The sequence below is a fragment of the Pseudophryne corroboree genome, chromosome 2 (genome assembly GCF_028390025.1).
Source record: "Pseudophryne corroboree isolate aPseCor3 chromosome 2, aPseCor3.hap2, whole genome shotgun sequence".
Classification (NCBI taxonomy): Eukaryota; Metazoa; Chordata; class Amphibia; order Anura; family Myobatrachidae; genus Pseudophryne; species Pseudophryne corroboree.
The window spans coordinates 432,122,638-432,147,235 of NC_086445.1; the positions used below are offsets into that span (position 1 = coordinate 432,122,638).

At 45.6% G+C, this 24,598-nt stretch overlaps 1 pseudogene; it reads right to left on the reverse strand.

Annotated features, from left to right (window-relative positions):
- Positions 1-2,935: 2,935 nt before the first annotated feature.
- Positions 2,936-3,054, reverse strand: LOC135052287 (5S ribosomal RNA; annotated as a pseudogene).
- Between the last annotated feature and the right edge of the window lie 21,544 nt (positions 3,055-24,598).

Below are 24,598 nucleotides of genomic sequence, written 5' to 3' on the forward strand. Positions count from 1 at the left end.
GTCCACTGGTGGTGTTCTGTGCTGCCATAAGTCCAGTGCTGCTGTATAAGTCCAGTCCAGTGGTGCTGTCTTGTGCTGCATCAGTCCAGGGGTGGTGTCCTGTGCTGCCATAAGTCCAGTAGTGGTGTCTTGTGCTGCTATAAGTCTGGTGGTGGAGTCCTGTGCTGCCATAAGTCCAGTGCTGCTGCATAAACCCAGTGGTGCAGTCTTGTGTTGCATCAGTCCAGTGGTGGTGTCCTGTGCTGCCATAAGTCCAGTAGTCATGCCCTGTGCTGCCATAAAACCAGTGGTGCTGATGTATCAGTCTAGTCCTGTGGTGCTGCCATGTCAGTCCAGTCCAGTGGTGCTGCCATATAAGTCCAGTCCAGTGGTAATGTCTTGTGGTGCCATAAGTCCAGTGGTGGTGTCCTGTGCTGCCATAAGTCCAGTGGTGCTGCTGTATAAATCCAGTCCAGTGGTGCTGCCATATAAGTCTAGTCCAGTGGTGCTGCTGTATAAGTACAGTCCAGTGGTGCTGCCATATAAGTCCAGGGGTACTGCCGTATAAATCCAGGGGTACTGCCATATAAGTCCAGTCCAGTGGTGCTGCCATATAAATCAAGGGGTACTGGCGTATAACTCCAGGAATACAGCCTTATAAGTCAAGTCCAGTGATGCTGCCAGATAAGTCCAGTCCAGTGGTGCTAACATATAAGTCCAGTGGTACTGCTGTATAAGTCCAGGAGAATTGCTGTATAAGTTCAGGGGTACTGCCATATTAGTCCTGTCCAGTAGTTCTGCCATATAAGTCCAGTCCAGTGGTGCTGCCATATAAGTCAAATCCAGTGGTGGTGCTGTATGAGTCCAGGGGTACTACTGTATAAGTTCGGGGGTACTGCTGTATAAGTCCAGTCCAGTAGTGCTGCCATATAAGTCCATTCCAGTGGTGCTGCCGTATAAATCCAATCCAGTGGTGCTGCCATATAAGTCCAGGGGTACTGCTGTATAAGTCCAGGTGTACTGCTGTATAAGTCCAGTCCAGTGGTGCTGCCATATAAGTCCAGTCCAGTGGTGATGTCTTGTGGTGCCATAAGTCCAGTGGTGGTGTCCTGTGCTGCCATAAGTCCAGTGGTGGTGTCCTGTGCTGCCATAAGTCCAGTGGTGCTGCTGTATAAATCCAGTCCAGTGGTGCTGCCATATAAGTCTAGTCCAGTGGTGCTGCTGTATAAGTACAGTCCAGTGGTGCTGCCATATAAGTCCAGGGGTACTGCCGTATAAATCCAGGGGTACTGCCATATAAGTCCAGTCCAGTGGTGCTGCCATATAAATCAAGGGGTACTGGCGTATAACTCCAGGAATACTGCCTTAAAAGTCAAGTCCAGTGATGCTGCCAGATAAGTCCAGTACAGTGGTGCTAACATATAAGTCCAGTGGTACTGCTGTATAAGTCCAGGAGAATTGCTGTATAAATTCAGGGGTACTGCCATATTAGTCCTGTCCAGTAGTTCTGCCATATAAGTCCAGTCCAGTGGTGCTGCCATATAAGTCAAATCCAGTGGTGCTGCTGTATGAGTCCAGGGGTACTACTGTATAAGTTCGGGGGTACTGCTGTATAAGTCCAGTCCAGTAGTGCTGCCATATAAGTCCATTCCAGTGGTGCTGCCGTATAAGTCCAATCCAGTGGTGCTGCCATATAAGTCCAGGGGTACTGCTGTATAAGTCCAGGTGTACTGCTGTATAAGTCCAGTCCAGTGGTGCTGCCATATAAGTATGGTCCAGTGGTGCTACCGTATTAGTCCAATCCAGTGGTGCTGCCATATAAGTCCAGGGGTACTGCCATATAAGTCCAGGGGTACTGCCATGTAAGTCCAGTCCAGTGGTGCTGCCATATAGGTCCAGTCCAGGAGTACTGCCATATAAGTCCGGTCCAGTGGTGCTGCTGTATATGTCCAATCCAGGGGTACTGCCATATAAGTCCACGGGTACTGCTGTATAAGTCCAGTCCAGTGGTGCTGCCATATATTTCCAGTCCAGTGGTGATGCTGTATAAATCCAATCCAGGGGTACTGCCATATAAGTCCACGGGTACTGCCGTATAAGTCCAGGGGTACTGCCATATAAGTCCAGTCCAGCGGTCTTGCCATGTAAATCCAATCCAGTGGTGCTGCCATATAAGTCCAGTCCAGTGGTGCTGCCATATTAGTCCAGTCCAGGGGTACTGCCATATAAGTCCGGTACAGTGGTGCTGCCGTATATATGCCCAATCCAGGGGTACTGCAGTATAAGTCCACGGGTACTGCCGTATAAGTCCAGGGGTACTGCCATATAAGTCCAGTCCAGTGGTGCTGCCATATAAGTCCAGTCCAGTGGTGCTGCCATATAAGTCCAGTCCAGGGGTACTGCCATATAAGTCCAGGGGTACTGCTGTATAAGTCCAGTCCAGTGGTGCTGCCATATAAGCAATTGTATATGTACAAGGAGAAAAGTATGACTCTTGTTTGGGCGCACTCTTGTTGAATTATCTAAGTGATAGTGGATAAGTGATGTGCCTAAAAATTGATAACGTAGTCTTTTAATTCTGCTCTTTAAAATACATGAGAACTCAACAAGACAAATTAAACATAAGTAGCCATTGATATGTCATATGGGAAGTATTTCTCCCAAAAATTGTAAAATGTTCAGATCTTAATTATGCCTGGATAATTGCATATCGGATGATAGCTACATCTTAAGCTGCTTCCGTCTGCCAAAGATCTGTACAAACTGTGTTTGTATTAATGCGGCCCTAAATAGGGTTAGGTTCGTGAGTGGAAGAGCCCACACACTAATTAACAATTCTAATAGTTTGCCACTATTGTAGATAAATAGATTGTGATGAATAAAGGTTCAAGAGGTAGTAGGATTGAGTATAAGTGGTGATACTGCTGTTGGTGTTATTTCTATAGGGAAGGGAGTCTTCCTACTTCACCGGGTATTCCCTAGCAGTCGCCTGTCTAGGTACTGACCCAGCCCACCTCCGTTTAGCTTCCAAGATCGGACGAGATTGGGCGTGAACGTAGGGGTATGGTCGTAGAAATAACTGACCCTATACCACCAATGAGAGTGCACCGAAACAGAAGGATTGGTTCCTCCTCAAGAAAAGAATAATAGGACTGTGTTGAGAAGAAATAACCGCAGTCGGGTAGGTGTGAATCTGCTGTCCACGTTAGACTGGCGAGACGCGTCCCCTAGGGGGACACGCTCACCAGAATCGTGGATGAGAGTTCACAGAAGGAAGAAAAGCAAGAAAATAGTTATAGGGTAGAGGAGATATTGGAATAAAAAATTGAATTGATTGTTGCAAGTTCCTTTCGGTCACCTATGTTGTTTAAATACTGATGGATCCTAGTAACTGTGACGGATGACCAGGCAGGTACCAAAAGGAAAAAGAAATGGTAAATGTAATAAAGATGACCATAAACATACGGATAAATTCTTGTAATTGGTGCCAATTCCCTGAGTGTGGTATAGCGTTACTTGTACATAACGGACCCTAGTAGTATTTTACAACCAAAGAACTTGTGTAATACACTAAAATAACCTTCAAGGTCACTAGTGACAGTGGCAAAGTATATTACTGTCAACAACAGTTGTTGCTATTTTTGACATGAGATAATGTGTGAGACAGATGGATTGTCACCCATGAAACAATCCCCTAGGTGACATGCCCTCAGAGGAACAAAACATAATACACACAGTTTGAAACTGCCTAGGGCAGAATAAGTGCGGGATCGCACAACACCTATCCCTGTTGCATTGAATATATAAAGAAATATTTTTTTTTAATATGCATAAACAAAGAATTAAGCAAATATGCTGTACTCATTCACTGGGAAAATCAGCCATGTAAATAACAGAAATATTTTCTGAAACACCCAATATTTAGCTGAAGCGTGAAGGCTTAACCAGATAAGGCAGATAAATGTTTGAGTTTCACCCCTTCAACCAGTAGACAGGCGGTGTGCCCGCAGGAAAGGCAGGGCCACAAATTACCCACCCCTATCACAGGGTTGTATCACAATGTACCCACATAAGGGAGTGCACACACGTGCAATACAGCCTAGCTGGAAAATATTTCAGCCAAAGCATGAATGCTTGATCAAAAGGGCAAATATATCACCCAACAGAAATATTTCCTGGAACACACAATATTTTAGCTGAAGCGTGAAGGCTTAGCCAGATAAAGCAAATACGTGTTAGTGTGTCACCCCTTCAACCAGTAGACAGGCGGTGTGCCCGCAGGAAAAGCGGGGAACAAATTACCCACCCCTATCACAAGGTTGTATAACCACGTACCTACATGAGGGAGTATACACACGTGCAATACAGCGTAGCTGGAAAATATTCAGCTAAAGCATAAATGCTTAATCAGAGAGGCAAAAAATATATATATATCACCCATTCAAAAATATCAAACAGGCATCAGAAAGTATAAATGCTTAATCAAAGAGGCAAAAAATATATATATCACCCATTCAAAAATATCAAACATGCATCAGAGGGGCATTAAATATCACCCATTCAAATGTCAGACAGGCAAGGTGCCCACAATGAAATAAGTAAGGCATTAAATATCCCCCATTCATCTGTCAGACAGGCAAGGTGCCCACTAGGAAAGGTGGGTATCCTAGGATTGGTGACAGAGAGATATTTATGTTCCTGTTTTGTGATTGTCCCAATTGATGCTGCTTCGTCAATTAGCTGGGAGTATTCTCTCAAGAATTGTGGAATCGGATTGTGGGAGAGTTTGTTGTAACAAGTCGTCTGATTCAGTTGACGGAGTGCCTCAATTGTATACATCTCTGTTGGCCAAAGGACGATATTCCCGCCCTTATCGGACGGTTTTATGATCACATCTTTCCAGGTATGTAATTCCTTGAGCGCTTGTCTTTCTTCCCTCTTCAGATTGTCCGGGAATATATGTTGTTTGTTGAGATTTCTCATATGAATATGATCAAATTCCTTGGCAACCAAGTTTAAGAATACTCGCACTTCAGGGCTGTTGTCGTCTGAAGGAAAAAAGTTGGATTTGTTTTTGCACATTGGTCGTCGATCGGTTGTAGAGTCCATGTTGGATTCAGAGTATAATTCTTCCAGGATACTAAGAGTGTTTCTGTCCTCCTCCGTTAACGAGACTTCTAGAATATCATCCTTTTGTTGACTCCTCTTAGCAAAGAAATTTTTTTTAGCAAGAGTTTACGACCAAATAATCTTAGATCTTTTTCCCACAAGAATCTGTTGAAAGACTTGGAGGGGGAGAAGGAGAGGCCTTTGCTGAGAACATTAGATTGTGCTGGGGTGAGGATTCTGCGAGATAAATTAATTATTGTTAGGCGTTGAGATATAGATGGTTCTACCATACTTTCCGCCTCTGGCGTTCCGGGTACCTTGATGTTCGTGGCGTGTCCCATCGAGAGTCTCATCCCGTGTCTCTTCTTCCTCCCTCGTCTCATCTTTCTTGAGGTCTGTACCTTCCTCTCGGTTTCTGTCCTCTTTCTAAAAAATGAGGAGAACCTTCCCTGCTAGAGTTAGGGGTGGGTCGTACCGTATCAAGTGCCTCACTGGGAGAATCCTCACTAGTGGATGACTCAAATTCAGAGAACGTATAACCTTCTTGTTGCCTTCTACCCCTATTCCTGGGGGGCTGTGGGTTCCACTTAAAGATGTCCCCTTGGGAAAAGTCCCGTTTGTCTCTTTGCAGCTTATTTCGTTTTCTATCAACTATGGTTTTTTCATAAGTATCAAGATCCTTCTTGTATTTTTCAAAAGTTGTCTGGAATGATACGTCTTTTTCGCAATTTTCTAGATCTTTCCCCAGCTCCTCTATTTCCTTTTTAACCTGATCTAACATCAAGGTGTCGTGTTTTACCAAGATGTGCAATAGATCACTGGAGCATTTTAGGAGAGCAGATTCCCATTCGCTCTTAAGGCTCTCTGTAGCGAGGGGAAAGGAGGGGAAAATCTTGGGTCTAAGACCCCTTGGTACAATTTTATGCTTGATGTAGTTATCTAAAGTTGTAATGTCCCAGGTCAGGCAGATGCGTCTCTGAAGAGTTTTTTGTAATTTGGAGAAGGATGTTCTCCAATCAGTTGACGTAGTCTCGATATTCAGGGTCTCGGAGAAGAGATCTTCAAATTGTCCTAAATTCCTCCGTTTGGACAACTCATTTTTAAGAGAAAAAGAGAACACGTTATTATTTTTTCGTGCATTACACGACCACGTTATTATTTTTTCGGGCAGATAACCTTTATCGCCCTAGACTTTTTCTTGTCTTTATTTTCTCTCTTTTTCTTCCTAACCAACATGTTCTAATCTGACAAACGGCTCTTCATTTATAAACTGTAGTTCACGCTCTCAACCGAGAGCAGGAAACAGCGACAATCCACTCTAAACAGGCTGCCTGTACTTTGATAAAATATTATACCAGCATTACATTATGTCCTCTTTTTCTCTTAAAAATGAGTTGTCCAAACGGAGGAATTTAGGACAATTTGAAGATCTCTTCTCCGAGACCCTGAATATCGAGACTACGTCAACTGATTGGAGAACATCCTTCTCCAAATTACAAAAAAACTCTTCAGAGACGCATCCGCCTGACCTGGGACATTACAACTTTAGATAACTACATCAAGCATAAAATTGTACCAAGGGGTCTTAGATCCAAGATTTTCCCCTCCTTTCCCCTCGCTACAGAGAGCCTTAAGAGCGAATGGGAATCTGCTCTCCTGAAATGCTCCAGTGATCTATTGCACATCTTGGTAAAACACGACACCTTGATGTTAGATCAGGTTGAAAAGGAAATAGAGGAGCTGGGGAAAGATCTAGAAAATTGCGAAAAAGACGTATCATCCCAGACAACTTTTGAAAAATACAAGAAGGATCTTGATACTTATGAAAAAACCATCGTTGATAGAAAACGAAATAAGCTGCAAAGAGACAAACGGGACTTTTCCCAAGGGGACATCTTTAAGTGGAACCCACAGCCCCCCAGGAATAGGGGTAGAAGGCAACAAGAAGGTTATACATTCTCTGAATTTGAGTCATCCACTAGTGAGGATTCTCCCAGTGAGGCACTTGATACGGTACGACCCACCCCTAACTCTAGCAGGTAAGGTTCTCCTCATTTTTTAGAAAGAGGACAGAAACCGAGAGGAAGGTACAGACCTCAAGAAAGACGAGACGAGGGAGGAAGAAGAGACACGGGACGAGACTCTTGATGGGACACGCCACGAACATCAAGGTACCCGGAACGCCAGAGGCGGAAAGTACGATAGACCCATCTATATCTCAACGCCTAACAATAATTAATTTATCTCGCAGAATCCTCACCCCCGCACAATCTAATGTTCTCAGCAAAGGCCTCTCCTTCTCCCCCTCCAAGTCTTTCGACAGATTCTTGTGGGAAAAAGATCTAAGATTATTTGGCCGTAAACTCTTGCAAAAAAATTTCTTTGCTAAGAGGAGTCAACAAAAGGATGATATTCTAGAAGTCCAGTTAACGGAGGAGGACAGAAACACACTTATTATCCTGGAAGAATTATACTCTGAATCCAACATGGACTCTACATCGATCGACGACCAATGTGCAAAAACAAATCCAACTTTTTTCCTTCAGACGACAACAGCCCTGAAGTGCGAGTATTCTTAAACTTGGTAGCCAAGGAATTTGATCATATTCATATGAGAAATCTCAACAAACAACATATATTCCCGGACAATCTGGAGAGGGAAGAAAGACAAGCGCTCAAGGAATTACATACCTGGAAAGATGTGATCATAAAACCGTCCGATAAGGGCGGGAATATCGTCCTTTGGCCAACAGAGATGTATACAATTGAGGCACTCCGTCAACTGAATCAGACGACTTGTTACAACAAACTCTCCCACAATCCGATTCCACAATTCTTGAGAGAATACTCCCAGCTAATTGACGAAGCAGCATCAACTGGGACAATCACAAAACAGGAACATAAATATCTCTCTGTCACTAATCCTAGGATACCCACCTTTCCTAGTGGGCACTTTGCCTGTCTGACAGATGAATGGGTGATATTTAATGCCTTACTTATTTCATTGTGGGCACCTTGCCTGTCTGACATTTGAATGGGTGATATTTAATGCCCCTCTGATGCCTGTTTGATATTTTTGAATGGGTGATATATATATTTTTTGCCTCTTTGATTAAGCATTTATACTTTCTGATGCCTGTTTGATATTTTTGAATGGGTGATATATATATTTTTTGCCTCTCTGATTAAGCATTTATGCTTTAGCTGAATATTTTCCAGCTACGCTGTATTGCACGTGTGTATACTCCCTCATGTAGGTACGTGGTTATACAACCTTGTGATAGGGGTGGGTAATTTGTTCCCCGCTTTTCCTGCGGGCACACCGCCTGTCTACTGGTTGAATGGGTGACACACTAACACGTATTTGCTTTATCTGGCTAAGCCTTCACGCTTCAGCTAAAATATTGTGTGTTCCAGGAAATATTTCTGTTGGGTGATATATTTGCCCTTTTGATCAAGCATTCATGCTTTGGCTGAAATATTTTCCAGCTAGGCTGTATTGCACGTGTGTGCACTCCCTTATGTGGGTACATTGTGATACAACCCTGTGATAGGGGTGGGTAATTTGTGGCCCTGCCTTTCCTGCGGGCACACCGCCTGTCTACTGGTTGAAAGGGTGACACACTAACACGTATTTGCTTTATCTGGCTAAGCCTTCACGCTTCAGCTAAAATATTGTGTGTTCCAGGAAATATTTCTGTTGGGTGATATATTTGCCCTTTTGATCAAGCATTCATGCTTTGGCTGAAATATTTTCCAGCTAGGCTGTATTGCACGTGTGTGCACTCCCTTATGTGGGTACATTGTGATACAATCCTGTGATAGGGGTGGATAATTTGTGGCCCTGCCTTTCCTGCGGGCACACCGCCTGTCTACTGGTTGAAGGGGTGAAACTCAAACATTTATCTGCCTTATCTGGTTAAGCCTTCACGCTTCAGCTAAATATTGGGTGTTTCAGAAAATATTTCTGTTATTTACATGGCTGATGTTCCCAGTGAATGAGTACAGCATATTTGCTTAATTCTTTGTTTATGCATATTAAAAAATATTATTTCTTTATATATTCAATGCAACAGGGATAGGTGTTGTGCGATCCCGCACTTAGTCTGCCCTAGGCAGTTTCAAACTGTGTGTATTATGTTTTGTTCCTCTGAGGGCATGTCACCTAGGGGATTGTTTCATGGGTGACAATCCATCTGTCTCACACATTATCTCATGTCAAAAATAGCAACAACTGTTGTTGACAGTAATATACTTTGCCACTGTCACTAGTGACCTTGAAGGTTATTTTAGTGTATTACACAAGTTCTTTGGTTGTAAAATACTACTAGGGTCCGTTATGTACAAGTTACGCTATACCGCACTCAGGGAATTGGCACCAATTACAAGAATTTATCTGTATGTTTATGGTCATCTTTATTACATTTACCATTTCTTTTTCCTTTTGGTACCTGCCTGGTCATCCGTCACAGTTACTAGGATCCATCAGTATTTAAACAACATAGGTGACCGAAAGGAACTTGCAACAATCAATTAAATTTTTTATTCCAATATCTCCTCTACCCTATAACTATTTTCTTGCTTTTCTTCCTTCTGTGAACTCTCATCCACGATTCTGGTGAGCGTGTCCCCCTAGGGGACGCGTCTCGACAGTCTAACGTGGACAGCAGATTCACACCTACCCGACTGCGGTTATTTCTTCTCAACACAGTCCTATTATTCTTTTCTTGAGGAGGAACCAATCCTTCTGTTTCGTTGCACTCTCATTGGTGGTATAGGGTCAGTTATTTCTACGACCATACCCCTACGTTCACGTGCAATCTCGTCCGATCTTGGAAGCTAAACGGAGGTGGGCTGGGTTAGTACCTAGACAGGCGACTGCTAGGGAATACCCGGTGAAGTAGGAAGACTCCCTTCCCTATAGAAATAACACCAACAGCAGTATCACCACTTATACTCAATCCTACTACCTCTTGAACCTTTATTCATCACAATCTATTTATTTACAATAGTGGCAAACTATTAGAATTGTTAATTAGTGTGTGGGCTCTTCCACTCACGAACCTAACCCTATTTAGGGCCGCATTAATACAAACACAGTTTGTACAGATCTTTGGCAGACGGAAGCAGCTTAAGATGTAGCTATCTTCTGATATGCAATTATCCAGGCATAATTAAGATCTGAACATTTTACAATTTTTGGGAGAAATACTTCCCTTATGACATATCAATGGCTACTTATGTTTAATTTGTCTTGTTGAGTTCTCATGTATTTTAAAGAGCAGAATTAAAAGACTACGTTATCTATTTTTAGGCACATCACTTATCGACTATCACTTAGATAATTTAACAAAAGTGCGCCCAAACAAGAGTCATACTTTTCTCCTTGTACATATACAATTGCTTTCCTTTTTGTGACTCTGGGCGCACCGCCATACGGGCAGATAGGAATTTCCAATAATTATTGTCCATCTCTGGCCCCTATATGATTACGTGTGTACTTTGAATCTAGGTCGGTGCAGAATCCAAAACCCTCCTGTGCTGCCATATAAGTCAGGTCAAGTGGTGCTGCCATAAAAATCCAATCCAGGGGTACTGCCGTATAAGTCCACGGGTACTGCCGTATAAGTCCAGGGGTACTGCCATATAAGTCCAGTCCAGTGGTGCTGCCATATAAGTCCAGTCCAGGGTACTGCCATATAAGTCCAGTGGTACAAACATATAAGTCCAGGGGTACTGCTGTATAAGTCCAGGGGTACTGCTATATAAGTTCAGGGGTACTGCCATGTACGTCCAGCAGTACTGCCATATAGGTCCAGTGGTACAGCCAATTAGGAACAGAGGTACTGCTATATAAGCCTAGAGGTACTGCTGTATATGTAGAGTCAAGTGGTGCTGCCGTATAAGTCCAGGGGTACTGCCATTTAAGTCCAGGGGTACTGCCGTATAAGTCCAGGGGTACTGCCATTTAAGTCCAGGGGTACTGCCGTATAAGTCCAGGGGTACTGCCATTTAAGTCCAGGGGTACTGCCGTATAAGTCCAGGGGTACTGCCATTTAAGTCCAGGGGTACTGCCGTATAAGTCCTGTCTGGTGGTGCTGCCATATAAGTCCAGCAGTTCTGCCGTATAAGTCCAGTGGTACTGCCATATAAGTCCTGTCAGTGGTGCTGCCATATAAGTTCAGCAGTTCTGCCATATAAGTCCAGGGGTACTGCCATATAAGTCCAGTCCAGTGGTGCTAGCGTATAAGTCCAGTCCAGTGGTGCTGCCATATAAATCCAGGGGTACTGCCGTTTAAGTCCAGGAGTACTGCTGTATAAGTTCAGTCCAGTGGTTCTGCCGTATAAGTCCAGCGGTGCTTTAGTATAATCCAGTACAGTTGTGCTGCCATATAAGTCCAGGGGTACTGCCATATAAGTCTAGAGGTACTGCCGTATAAGTAAAGTCAAGTGGTGCTGTTGTACAAGTCCAGGGGTACTGGCGTATAAGTCCAGGTTTACTGTTGTATAAGTTAAGCCCAGTGGTGCTGCCATACAAGTCCAGTAGTACTGCCGTATAAGTCCTGGAGTATTGCTGTATAAGTTTAGTCCAGTGGCTCTGCCGTATAAGTACAGTCCAGAGGTGCTTCCGTTTAAGTCCAGGGGTACTGCCATATAAGTCCAGTGGCACTGCTGTATAAGTCCAGGGGTACTTCCATATAAGTTCAGTCCAGTGGTGCTGCCATATAAGTTTAGTCCAGTGGTGTTGCCGTATAAGTCCAGTCCAGTGGTGCTGCCATATAAGTCCAGGGGTACTGCTGTATATGTCCAGCAGTACTGCTGTATAAGTCCAGTACAGTGGTGCTGCCATATAATTCCAGTCCAGTTGTGCTGCCATTTAAGTACAGTCCAGTGGTGCTGCCGTATAGTCCAGTGGTACTGCCAAATAAGTCCAGGGTTACTGCCATATAAGTCCAGTGGTACTACTGTATAAGTCAAGGGTACTGCCATATATGTCATGGGGTACTGCCGTATAAGTCTAGGGGTACTGCTGTATAAGTACAGTCCAGTGGTGCTGCCGTATAAGCGCAGGGATACTGCCGTATACATCATGGGGTACTGCCATATAAGTCCAGTCCAATGGTGCTGCCATATAAGTCCAGTCCAGTGGTACTGCTGTATAAGTCCAGCGGTTCTACCATATAAGTCCAGGTGTACTGCCATATAAGTCAAGGACAGTGGTGCAGATAAATAAGTCCTGTTCAGTGGTGCTGCCATATAAGTCCAGTCCAGTGGTGCTGCCATATAAGTCGAGGGGTACTGCCATATAAGTCATGGGGTACTGCCGAATAAGTCTAGTCAAGTGGAGCTGCCGTATAAGTCCGGTACAGCAGTGCTGCCATATAAGTCCAGTCCAGTGGTGCTGCCATAAAAGTCCAGGGGTACTGCCATATAAGTTCAGGGGTACTGCCATATAAGTCCAGAGGTACTGGCATATAAGTCCATGGCGACTGCCGTATAAGTCCAGTCAAGCGGTTCTGCAGTATAAGTCCGGTCCAGTGGTGCTGCCAAATAAGTCCAGTCCTGTGGTGTGGTCATAAAAGTCCGGGGGTACTGCCATATATGTCCAGAGGTACTAACGTCTAAGTTCAGTAGTGCTAATCTCTGCTGTATATTATTTACTCCAAATAAAGGTGTTATTAATAGTTAACCCAGGGTTTGCCATGTGTGGTGTTGGGGTACGCTCTCCTGTGCCGCATATTGTTATATAACGCCAGAAAAATAATGGAGAACAGAAATTTGGTTAATAAAATAGGGAAAGATCAAGAACCACTTCCTCATAGTGCTGAAGCTGCTGCCACTAGTCATGACATAGATGATGAAATGCCATCAACGTCGTCTGCCAAGGCCGATGCCCAAAGTCATAGTAGAGAGCATGTAAAATCCAAAAAGCCAAAGTTTAGTAAAATGACCGAATGACCGTCTGAGGAGAAACGTAAACTTGCTAATATGCCATTTACGACACATAGTTGCAAGGAAAGGCTAAGACCCTGGCCTATGTTCATGACTAGTGGTTCAGCTTCACATGACGATGGAAGCCCTAATCCTCCCGCTAGAAAAATGAAAAGAGTTAAGCTGGCAAAAACACAGCAAAGAACTGTGCGTTCTAAGATGGTATCACAAATCCCCAAGGAGAGTCCAAGTGTGTCGGCGGTTGTGATGGCTGACCTTCTTAACACTGGATGGGAAGAGGTGGCTCCTTCCACCATTTGCACGCCCTCTGCAAGTGCTGGGAGGAGCACCCACAGACCAGATTGTGATATTCAAATTGAAGATATCACTGTTGATGTACACCAGGGTGAGGATATGGGTGTTGCTGGCGCTGAGGAGGAAATTGGCGAGGAGGATTCTGATGGTGATGTGGTTTGTTTATTTCAGGCACTGGGAAGAGACAGTTGTTGTCCGTGGGATGAATAAGCCCATAGTCATGCCTAAGCAAACTACCAAAAAAGCCACCTCTTTGGTGTGGAATTATTTCTCCACAAATCTGGACAACAGGTGTCAAGCCGTGTGTTGCCTTTGTCAACTTATAATAAGTAGGGGTTAGGACGTTAACCACCTTGGAACATCCTCCCTTATACGTCACCTGCAGCGCATTCATCAGAAGTCATTGTCAAGTTCAGAAACTTTGGGTAAGAGTGTAAGCAGTCCACTAACACCTAAATCCCTTCTTCCTCTTGTACCCAAGCTCATGCAAGCCACAACACCAACTCCCTCAACGTCAATTTCCACCTCAGTCAGGAACATCAGTAGTCCTGCAGGCCATGTCACTGGTATTATTGACGAGTCCTCTCCTAACTGGGATTCCTCTGGAGGATCCTTGAGTGGTACGCCTACTGCTGCTGCTGCTGCCGCTGCTGTTGTTGCTGCTGGGAGTTGATCGTCATCTCAGAGGGGAAGTCAGAAGACCACTTGTACTACTTCAACTAAGTAATTGACTATCCAACAGTCCTTTGCAAGGAAGATGAAATAAGACAGGAGTCATCCTGTTGCAAAGCGGATAACTGAAGCCTTGACAGCTATATTGGTGTTAGATGTGCATCCGGTACCACCATTAGTGCAATGGGATTTTGACAATTGATGGAGGTATTGTGTCCCCGGTACCAAATCTCAGCTAGTTTCCACTTCACTAGGAAAGTGATTCCTGAACTGTACACGGGCATTAAGAAAAGTGTTCTCAGTGACCTTAAAAATGCGGTTGTACCCAATGTCCATTTAACAACTGACATGTGGACAAGTGGACAAGTGGAGCAGGGCAAACTAAGGATTACATGACTGTAACAGCCCACTGGGTAGATGTATTGCCTCCCGCAGCAACAGCAACAGTGGCACCAGTAACAGCATCTCACAAACGCCAGCTCGTTCCTAGGCAGGCTACGCTGTGTAACACCTGTTTCCGTAAGAGGCACACCACTGACAACCTTTTTCTGAAACTGTGGGATGTCATCACACAATGGATTACCCCACTTAGACTCTCCTGGGAATTTGTGATATCGGACAACACCACTAATATTGTACGTGCATTACATCTGGGCAAATTCCAGCACGTCCCATGTTTTGCACATACAATTAATTCGGTGGTGCAGAATTTTTGAAAATTACAAGAGCGTGCAGGAGATGCTGTCGGTGGCCAAAAAATTGCGGGCCACTTTCGTCATTCAGCCATTGCATGCCAAAGACTGGAGCACCAACAAACACTCTTGAACCTGCCCCGCCATCACCTGAAGCAAGAGTTGGTAACAAAGTGGAATTCAACACTCTATATCAGGCATGTCCAAACTGAGGCCCTCCAGCTGTTGAGAAGCTACACATCCCAGCATGCCCTGACACAGCTTTAGCATTCTCTGACAGCAAAACTGTGTCAGGGCATGCTGGGATATATAGTTTCACAACAGCTGGAGCGCCGCAGTTTGGACATGCCTGCTCTATATGCTTCAGAGGATAGAGGAGCAGCAAAAGGCCATTCAAGCCTATACATCAACTTATGATATAGACAAAGGAGGAGGAATGCACCTGACTCAAGCACAGTGGAGAATGATTTCTGTGTTGTTCAAGGTTCTCCAGCTCTTCGAACTTGCCACACTTGAAGTCAGTTCAGACACTGCCAGCTTGATTCAGGTCATTCCCCTCATTAAGCTTTTGTAGAAGCAGCTGGAGAAATTGAAGGAGGAGCTAAGAAGGAGCGATTCCACGAAGTATGTGGGACTTGTGGATGGAGCCCTTCATTCGCTTTGTCAGGATTCAAGGGTGGTCAATCTGTTGAAATCAGAGCACTACATTTTGGCCACCGTGCTCGATCCTAGGTTTAAAGCCTACATTGTATCTCTCTTTCCGGCAGACACAAGTCTGCAGAGGTTCAAAGACCTGCTGGTGAGAAAATTGTCAACTCAAGCGGACCGCAACCCATCCAGCGCCTCCTTCATTTTCTCCCGCAACTGGAGCTGCTCGGAAAAGGATAAAATTTCCTAGTTCACCCTCTAGCAATGATGCAGGGCATTCAGGAGCAAGTGTTGACATCTGGTCCGGACTGAAGGATCTGCCAATGATTACTGACATGTCTACTGTCACTGCGTATGATGCTGTCACCATTGAAAGAATGGTGGAGGATTATATCGGTGACAGCATCCAAGTAGGCATGTCAGACAGTCCGTATGTATACTGGCAGGATAAAGAGGCAATTTGGAGGCCCATGCACAAACTGGATTTATTTTACCTAAGTTGCCCCCATTCCAGTGTGTACTCTGAAAGACTGTTTAGTGCAGCCGGTAACCTTGTCAGCAATCGGTGTAGAAGGTTACTTCCACAAAATGTGGAGAAGATGATGTTCATCAAAATGAATTATACATTCCTCTAGGAAGACCTTTACCAGCAATTGCCTCCAGAAAGTACACAGGGACCTGTGATGGTGGATTCCAGTGGGGACAAATTAATACTCTGTGAGGAGGAGGAGGATGTACACTCTGAAAGAGGTGAGGAATTGAGGTTGAGGAAGAGGACGACATCTTGCCTCTGTAGAGCCAGTTTGTGCAAGGAGAGATGAATTGCTTCTTAGGTGGGGGGGATTAATTGCGTCTTTTTTTGTGGGGCCCAAACAAACCAATCATTTCAGCCTCAGTCATGTCGCAGACCATGTCGCTGAAATTATTGGTTTGTTAAAGTGTGCATACCCAGTTTATACAACATAAGGGTGGGTGGGAGGGCCCAAGGACAATGCCATCTTGCACCTCTTTATTTTCTTTGCATTATGTGCTCTTTGGTGCCTAATTTTTAAAACTGCCATCCTGTCTGCCACTGCGTGCCACTCCTAGATGGGCAAGGTGTTTGTGCCGCACACTTGTGTCGCTTAGCCTAGTCATGCAACTACTTTGGTGCAGTCTTGTGGCCTAAAAACAATATTGTGAGGTGTTCAGAATAGACTGGAGTGGAAATGAATGATATTGAGGTTAATAATACCGTAGGATCAAAATTACCCCAAAATTCTGTGATTTTTAGCTGTATTTTTGTTTTTTTCCAAAATCATCTAGATCCAAAACCAAAGCTAGAACCCAAAAGCGTGGTTTTGGCAAAACCAATCCAGATCCAAAACACGAGCGGGGATCCAGATCCAAAACCAAAACACAAAACATGAAAAGTGCCTGCCGCACATTTCTAATTGTAATATCGAAGCCTGTGTGGACAGCAACATATTTAGATCAAACAATGCCTTTCAATATATTTTGTATGAAGGAAGTTTAACCCTGCAGTGCTTATACCTGCACAGAGAAGAAAACTTTAGAAAGCCTGATTCCTGATGCAGCTAATGTAGCTGGAGGTGTGTATAACCTTCTGAGGTAATCTTCAGAAAAATGCTTCACCTGGCGCTTCAGGAAGGCACAATCCACATGACAATAAAATATATGTTTTGTTAAAAATTAAATCAAAAAATACAAGTACTGTAGTACTCCCGGATGCTTGTTAGTCACAATTGGTGTACACAGTAATAGCATAGAGCATTTCTTGTAACATTAATTGCAATGTATATCTAATGTTACTGTAGAATCACGCAGTCTCAAAAATTATGTGTCCAATACAGGACAATGGCAGATTATATAGTCCTTCTAATAATTCTTTTTTTTTCCGAAATATTTTTATTGAGGTCAAAAAGGCATATTGAATCATAACAGGTATTGACATATAGTGACATATAATTCAACTGCACCTGGGGCCACATTAGCCACCCGGAACAGTCGTGTATAAGAAGAAAGAGAAAGTCCCAAAACAGAGAACCTCACATTTTCACTTTTTACATCAAGACGTCTAGATATATGTTATATCCTGGTGTTGTGTAACCAAATAGCAAAATTAATAAACATAAAATATGATGGAACAGCTAATGTGTTCCTGCTAATTAGCAGATTCTTTGCCTAACAGTAAAGCATATTAATGCGTCTCCCCCTTTGGGGATCGCTAAATCCTAAAATAATAAAAACACTAACAATATCAACAACATTATTAACATTATTAATAATAATCGTACCTGCCTGGACCCAGGAGCCGCCGACCCATCCACGGAGATATCAACAGTGTGATAAGCAGAGATAGACGATAGATATCCAGTGTTAGGGAGTAGGAGGAGGTAGATGTAAGAGCTTAAGGGTCAAGTGTTGGCGATCAGAGTTGAGATGATGAGAGGGAATAGAAAGCAAGAGAACAAGAGAAGAGTAAAAGGTAAGGAAGAGGAGAGGGGGCTAGGGTGTAGTCATGGAAGAGCAATGGGGGGGGGTCGTCTGCTAGGACCTGGTGTCCGTACCAGGTGGTGCAGTGAAAGCTTTGTTTGATGGCTGTTTTTGTCGGGGTAGGTAGTGTGTTGATAAATCGTCGCCAGCAGTGAAACAGAGTGGGGGTTAATATTTCTTTGTTAAGAGAAGTCTCTAGCCAGTCCATCGTGAATAAGAATAGTAGTCTAGAGGTAGCTAGAGGTAGTGTGGGGGGGGTATTAGATATCCATTGTTGTAATATGGCCTTTCTGCCCACCGCTGAGAGGATCATAATTAGTTTCGTGTCTCGAGAGGGAATATCACTTTGATCACGGACATACCCGAATAGCGCCCAAGAGGCAGTACACTGGAAGCGCAAGCCCAACTCGGCAGTTCCGTAGGTGTGTAGTTCTGTCCAAAATTTTTGAATATGGCAGCAGTGCCAGAAGCAGTGCATAAGATCTGCTATTAGTGAAGAACATTTTAAGCATTTAGCCGAGTCGGACAAGCCCATCAGATGGCTCCTCCTCCTTGGTGATATGTAGGCTCTGTGTAGTATTTTGTATGTCATTTCTTGATAGAGGCTGGCAGGGATAAGTTTAAGGGAGCTCGCAAAGCTATCCACTATGTTCTCCGGGGACATGGATGGGATTTGGGTGGACCATGTTTGTATTTGTGTGAGGTCTGTGGTGGGTGTTCCGTGCGTATGCGGGTAAATATTGCTGAGATGGAGCAGGTCCCTGTGCGCAAAAGTGCATCCAGAGAGTTAACCAGGTCTGGGGCAGTAAGATGTGAGAGAATCGACTGTATATAGTGTGATATTTGGTAGAAATAAAAGCGATGGCGGAGGCTAATTCCATATTTGGTTTATACCTCCGTGAAAGTGAGTATTCTTTTGTTGGAGTCGAGGAGGTTTCCTATACATGTGATACCTAAAGCGTGCCAATTGGTAAAGGGGATGTGAGCCTGACCATTTTGGAATTGTGTGTTCCCGACCAAGGGGAGAAAAAGTGAGTAGGTGTGGTGTAGCTTGAGAGATCTGCGGGAGAGTCTCCACGCTATAATAGTAGAAGTTAATAGAGGGTTATCCAAACGAAGGTTAGATATTTCAGATTTGTTTGCATGGAGGATATAGCTGAGGGATAGGGGGGTACAGAATTGGGAGTCGACTAGTGAGTCGGTAAAGGTGGATGTTCCGTGGATCCAGTCCACGGCAAATCGGAGAAGACAAGCATGTTTGTACTGCTCCACGCTCGGCAGATTCACCCCCCCGTTCTGTATTGTTTGGGTTAATTTAAAAAGACTTATCCTGGGTCGTTTATTGGCCCAGATTAATTTCGATATCGAGGAATTAAGATGAGATACATCAGCTTTTGAGAGTATGATGGGCAACATCTGCAGGACGTAGAGCAGTCTGGGGAAACTAACCATCTTGACCAAATTACAGCGTCCCAATAGATTTAAGGGTAGTGTTTGCCATAGCGTAAGTTCTGTCTGGATCTTATTGAGAATTGGGTGGATGTTGTCAGTGTATATATGGGTGGGGTCAGTGGAAAGTATGATGCCTAGATATGTAATGTGAGTGCTAGCCCATCGGAATGGGAAGGGGGTATCCCAGCCTTTGGTAATCTGGGGAAATATGGCCAATGCCTCCGACTTGTCGAAATTGACGGTGAAGCCTGCAAAAGAGGAAAAGCGGGCAATAGCTTCTTGAAGTGCCATTACCGACTGTCGTGGATTGGAGGTAAGTATAAGGATGTCGTCTGCAAATGCCATAAGTTTAATTTCCCTGTTGCCAATTTTTATACCATGAAAGGTGGGTAAGTTGATGATATATCGTATAAGGGGTTCTAGGGCGATATTGAAGAGGAGGGGGGAGAGGGGGCAGCCCTGTCTAGTTCCTCTCTCTAGGAGGAAGGGTGGGGAGGGGATATTGTTAACTATCACCTGCGCAGATGGGTTAATGTATAGAGATTCAACCAGTCCCCGAAACATCTCGCCAAATTGCTGGTAGAGTAGAACTCTTGTTAAGTGAGGCCAGGCAATTTTGTCAAAGGCTTTTTCAGCGTCCAGGTTGATTAGAATGTTGTCTGTGATATTATTGGTGTGGGAGTGAGTAATGGCTGCCAGCGCCACTCTGATGCCATGCACTGATTGTCTGTGTTTAAGAAATCCCATCTGCGCTGGCGATATAATACGGGAAAGGCATAGCTGTAGTCGGTTGGCCATCAATTTGGTGAGGATTTTAAAGTCTTGATTAAGGAGTGAAATCGGTCTGTAAGACCCAGGCAGGGAGGGGTCTTTGCCTGGTTTTGGTATAACAATAATTGTGGCTTAGTTAAATCTAATGGGGATTTGTTGGAGGTGAGAATATGGTTATAGAGTGATGTGAGGGTAGGAGCGAGTTCGTCTCTTAATATTTTATAAAATTCCGCTCCATATCCATCTGGGCTGGGGCTTTTATTGTTCGGTAGGGTCTTAATAACCTCCACCACCTCCTCCACTGTTATCGGTTTATCTAGGGATTCCCTCTCCTCTTGGGTCAAAATGGGGAGGTCTGCCTCTCTCAAAAATGAGTGGTTGGCAGCAGAATCATCAGGGCCTTTTGGTAGAAATTTCTAAATTCTGAACAAATGAGGTCAGGGGAGGTGGTCAATTTGTCCGCATGCATGATCGCATTGACCCAGTTACGAGATTTGGGTCCTTTGATTAGATTTGCTAATAATTTGCCTGATTTGTTATCCCATCTGTGGAGTCTATTCCGCTGATAGTCGTAGGAAAGCTGAGCCCGTTCCGTGAGGAATGTATCATATACAAGCTTGGCTGAGAGGTATGCCTCTTTATGGGCAGGGGTGTCATGTTGTGTGTAGCTGCGGTATGTAGAGGTGAGAGTGGAGCTCAGGGCGTGTAGTTGGGAGGAACATTTTTTCCGTTTGGCGTGTGTATAGGACATGATGTGTCCCCTCAGGACGGCCTTTGCCGCCCCCCAAAAGACTGGTGAGTCTAATTGTTGGTCGCTATTGTCTGAGGTGTAGTTATGCCAGGACTGTTTGAGGTGAAGCGTAAAATCAGTGGACTGGCGGAGATAAGCTGGAAATCGCCATCTCAAGCCGGTGCGTTGTGGTAATCCTAGCTGGAGGCGGAGAGATATAGGGGCGTGGTCCGAGATGATAATGTTCTCGATAGATGTGTACGTGATTTTGGGTAGAAGATTGGTGCCGGTAAAGATGTAGTCGATTCTGGAGTGGGATGAATGGGGGTGGGAATAAAAGGAATAGTCTTTTTGGGTGGGGTGGAGTATTCTCCACGGGTCTAGGAGGTTTAGTTGGGTACAGAAGGAGGAGAGCAAGTGGTTGTGGGGAGTTGAGGTAGAAGCACTTACCCTGGATCTGTCCATGGATGGGTCGACGACTGTGTTAAAATCTCCGCCAACTATCAAGTTTTGGCCTCCCCAGGTAATAAGGGTCGATAGCAGATCTGCAAAAAAAGAATCAGGTGAAATATTTGGTGCATATACGTTGAGGAGAATGTATGTTGTGTTTTGGATGTTTATATCTAATAATAAAAATCTACCCTCTGGGTCAAGCTGTTTTCTGAGGATTGAATGCTGTAGGTTGGCATGGATTAGAATCGCTACACCCCTAGATTTCGTGTGATAGGGAGACGATATGCAACTTCCTATCCACGGGGCACGGAGGGTGTGTCTAGGATCATCTAACCAGTGTGTCTCTTGTAAAAATACAATCTGAGGAGACATACGTTTCAAATGAGCCAGCACTTTTTTCCGTTTGACCGGGTGATTAAGGCCCTCTACGTTCCAAGATACCATGTGGAGTAGTGTGGCCACTGGGTCTATGTCTATGGAAGTTTGTGAGTGGGAGTCGGAGGGCATATTATCCCACTCCCATCGGGAAAAATATCATTAGAAAGGTTGAAAGGATAAGATGGGGTCCCACCCCGACCCAGCGAACGGGGGGGGAGTTTCCCAGTGGGGGGAGGGGGCCCCTACCCAGGCAGGCACAACCAACAAAACATATAAACAGTAACATAAGTAGTTTCCAACTATGGAAACCTAAACAACAAAAAATATACATGGGTGCGGGATATTCGCACTCCGTATATTCTGCATCTGAGACCCGAAATTAAGGTTCGGATAGTGTTTAGCCATTATCAAAAAGAGTCACGTAATGATCAAGTGGAAGGAAGAGCGAAATGTAGCCTAGCTTCGTCTGGATCTTCAAAGAACTTCGGGCGTCCGTCTTCAAAGACTCTGAGGCGCGCTGGGTACAGTAGTGCGAATTTAATCTTTGCCTCAAAGAGGTGTTTGCATATGGGGGCAAAGTCTTTGCGTTTCGCCGCCACTACAGCTGAGAAGTCCTGAAAGATGAGAAGACGTTCTCCGTTGATCGACAAGTTGGCTGTTTTTCGGTATTGGTCTAGGAGTCTCGTTTTATCTGCGTAGTTTAAGATCCTCATGATGACCGGACGTGGGCGGCCTGATGGGTTTTTCCGTTCCGGGCCTAATCTGTGTGCTCTTTCGATGATCAGGGGAGATCCCTTGAGGTTCATGGACAGTTGTTCTGGGATGGCTAGCGAGAGGAGATCTAAGAGTTCGTGGCCTTTTACGGATTCGGGGATACCGATGACTCGTAGGTTGTTTCGTATGCTACGATTTTCCAAGTCATCGAGCTTATCCGAGAGATCCGCGACTTCGAGTTGTTTCGCCTGCAGGGATCTTTGAGCTTCAGTCAGGTCATCCTCTAGGGCCGAGATCCTTTGCTCTGCCTCATCAAGGCGAGTGGAGTGTTGGGTTAATAGAGTTGATGATGATTCGATAGCCTCCTTTATGCCCGCTAGTTTCTCGTCGAGAAGAGGGCCTAGTACCGCCAGTAGGTCTTTATGCTTCATTTTGGGTTGTTTAGCAGGCGGTTTAGATTTGCGGAAGCTTCTGGAATGCGAGCGTGTAGTAGAGTGATCAGAGTCCGATGTGTCTATTTCCGGGGTGTCCTCTCGGGCTTGTTGATCAGTCCCTGCGGGCATTACGGGTAGAGGTATCAAGAATTTTTCCATGCAGGATCGCCCAGAGGGGGGGGTTAAGGCTAAAAACACTAGGTGCTTAGGTAGCAGATGATGTAATGGGTCTCATGTGCTAGGTGGTCATTTATTGCAGGTCTTCATTTAGTGCGTTGCAGGTGTTCATCGAATATGGCATCTAGCGCACTACAGCTGAGATCAGGGTGAGGGGGGCACGAATATCTCTTGACAGATGTTGAGGAGGTTGTCAGAGGTATGGATAAGAGTTGTAGTGGGCTTCATTTTTTATATCAACAGCCGCCGTGAAATTAGGTGTCACTATTCAGGCGTGTTGTAGGGTCTGTGTACGCCGTCGGTCCTCCCTCGGTGTAGCGGGTTGGTGCCTGCGGCTTCGGTCTCTCAGAGGTACCGGTGGTGGTGCTGGGTGTCTTGCCGCGGCCTCTAAAAGTTTTCTAGGGCGGCGGGGCTTCCGGGTGTCCGATGTGACAATGGGCAAAGCAAGGCCCCAGTTCTCGTCCGGTGACCGGGCCGCTTTGGGGTCGGGCGCCACCAGCCAGGCGGTCAGCAGGGTCTTTGGATGTTGTTAGGGAGACGCGGTGGTCATCGTCACAGTCCTCCCTCCGATCCAGCGGGCCGGCGCCCGCGGCCCCGGTCCCACGCTGATAAGGGTGTGAGAGATAATGCCGGGGGTCTCTTTGTGATCTCCAAGAGTCCGGCAGGGAGGCGGGCGTCGGCGGGGTCGCCGGGCGTCCGGCGCGGCAGTGACCGAAATGGAGGCCCCGGCTTTTACTGGGCCGCAATCAGCAGGAGCGTCCTCGCTGTTCTCTGACCTCTGCGGCCCGCGGCGCTGCGGGGTGTCGTTCGTGGCCCTGGCCCTTTCGTGCTGGGGCGTCAGTGATGGTACCGAGGATCCTACCGCAGTTCCCGGAGGTCTGGCAGGGAGGCGGGTGTTGGCTGAGTCCCCGGACTTCCGGCGTGGCAGCCGCCGAGATCGAGGCCCCAGCTTTCACCTTGTGACTGGGCCGCAATCCGCGGGAGCATCCACGTTGCTCCCCGACTCCGCGGTCCAGGTCTGGCGAGAGCGGGGTGTTGAGGGAGATCTGGCAAGGGTGCAGGTGTCGGTCGAGTCCCCGGACTTCCGGTGCGGCAGCCGCCAAAATCGAGGCCCCGGCCTCGACTCTGTGACTGGGCCGCAGTCTGCGGGAGCGTCCACGCTGCTCCCCGACTCCGCGGCCCGGGTCTGGTGAGAGCGGGGTGTTGAGGGGAGGGTTGGTGAGTGGGGGTGATGGTAAGGAGCGGGTCTAGGCAGTCCTGGAGGGGTTTTTAGATGTTGTAAAGCAGGAGCTCTCTCAGGCTGCGACTGCTCTCCTCCCGTGCCAGACCACACTTCTAATAATTCTTAATAGACTCACATGTACAGATCATTAGGATACTCAGTTCCTTACTTATGGCAAATCCACAGTGATGTCCTGTGTGTAAATAGAGACTCCGTACCTGTACCACTGTACGGTGGGGGTCTAGTAACTTGAGACTTAGCAAGGTCCCAGCAGAAATGCCCCCAGATCACAATGTCCCTTGAGGGTGTGTAAGGATGGTCGCTGATGCTAGATGTAGTGTACTGGGGAATTCAGAGGTACCTTGCTGTGAAGTCTGTGAGCGTTGTCCCAGTTGTCACAATACCGGCCAGCCACCGGGAAGCA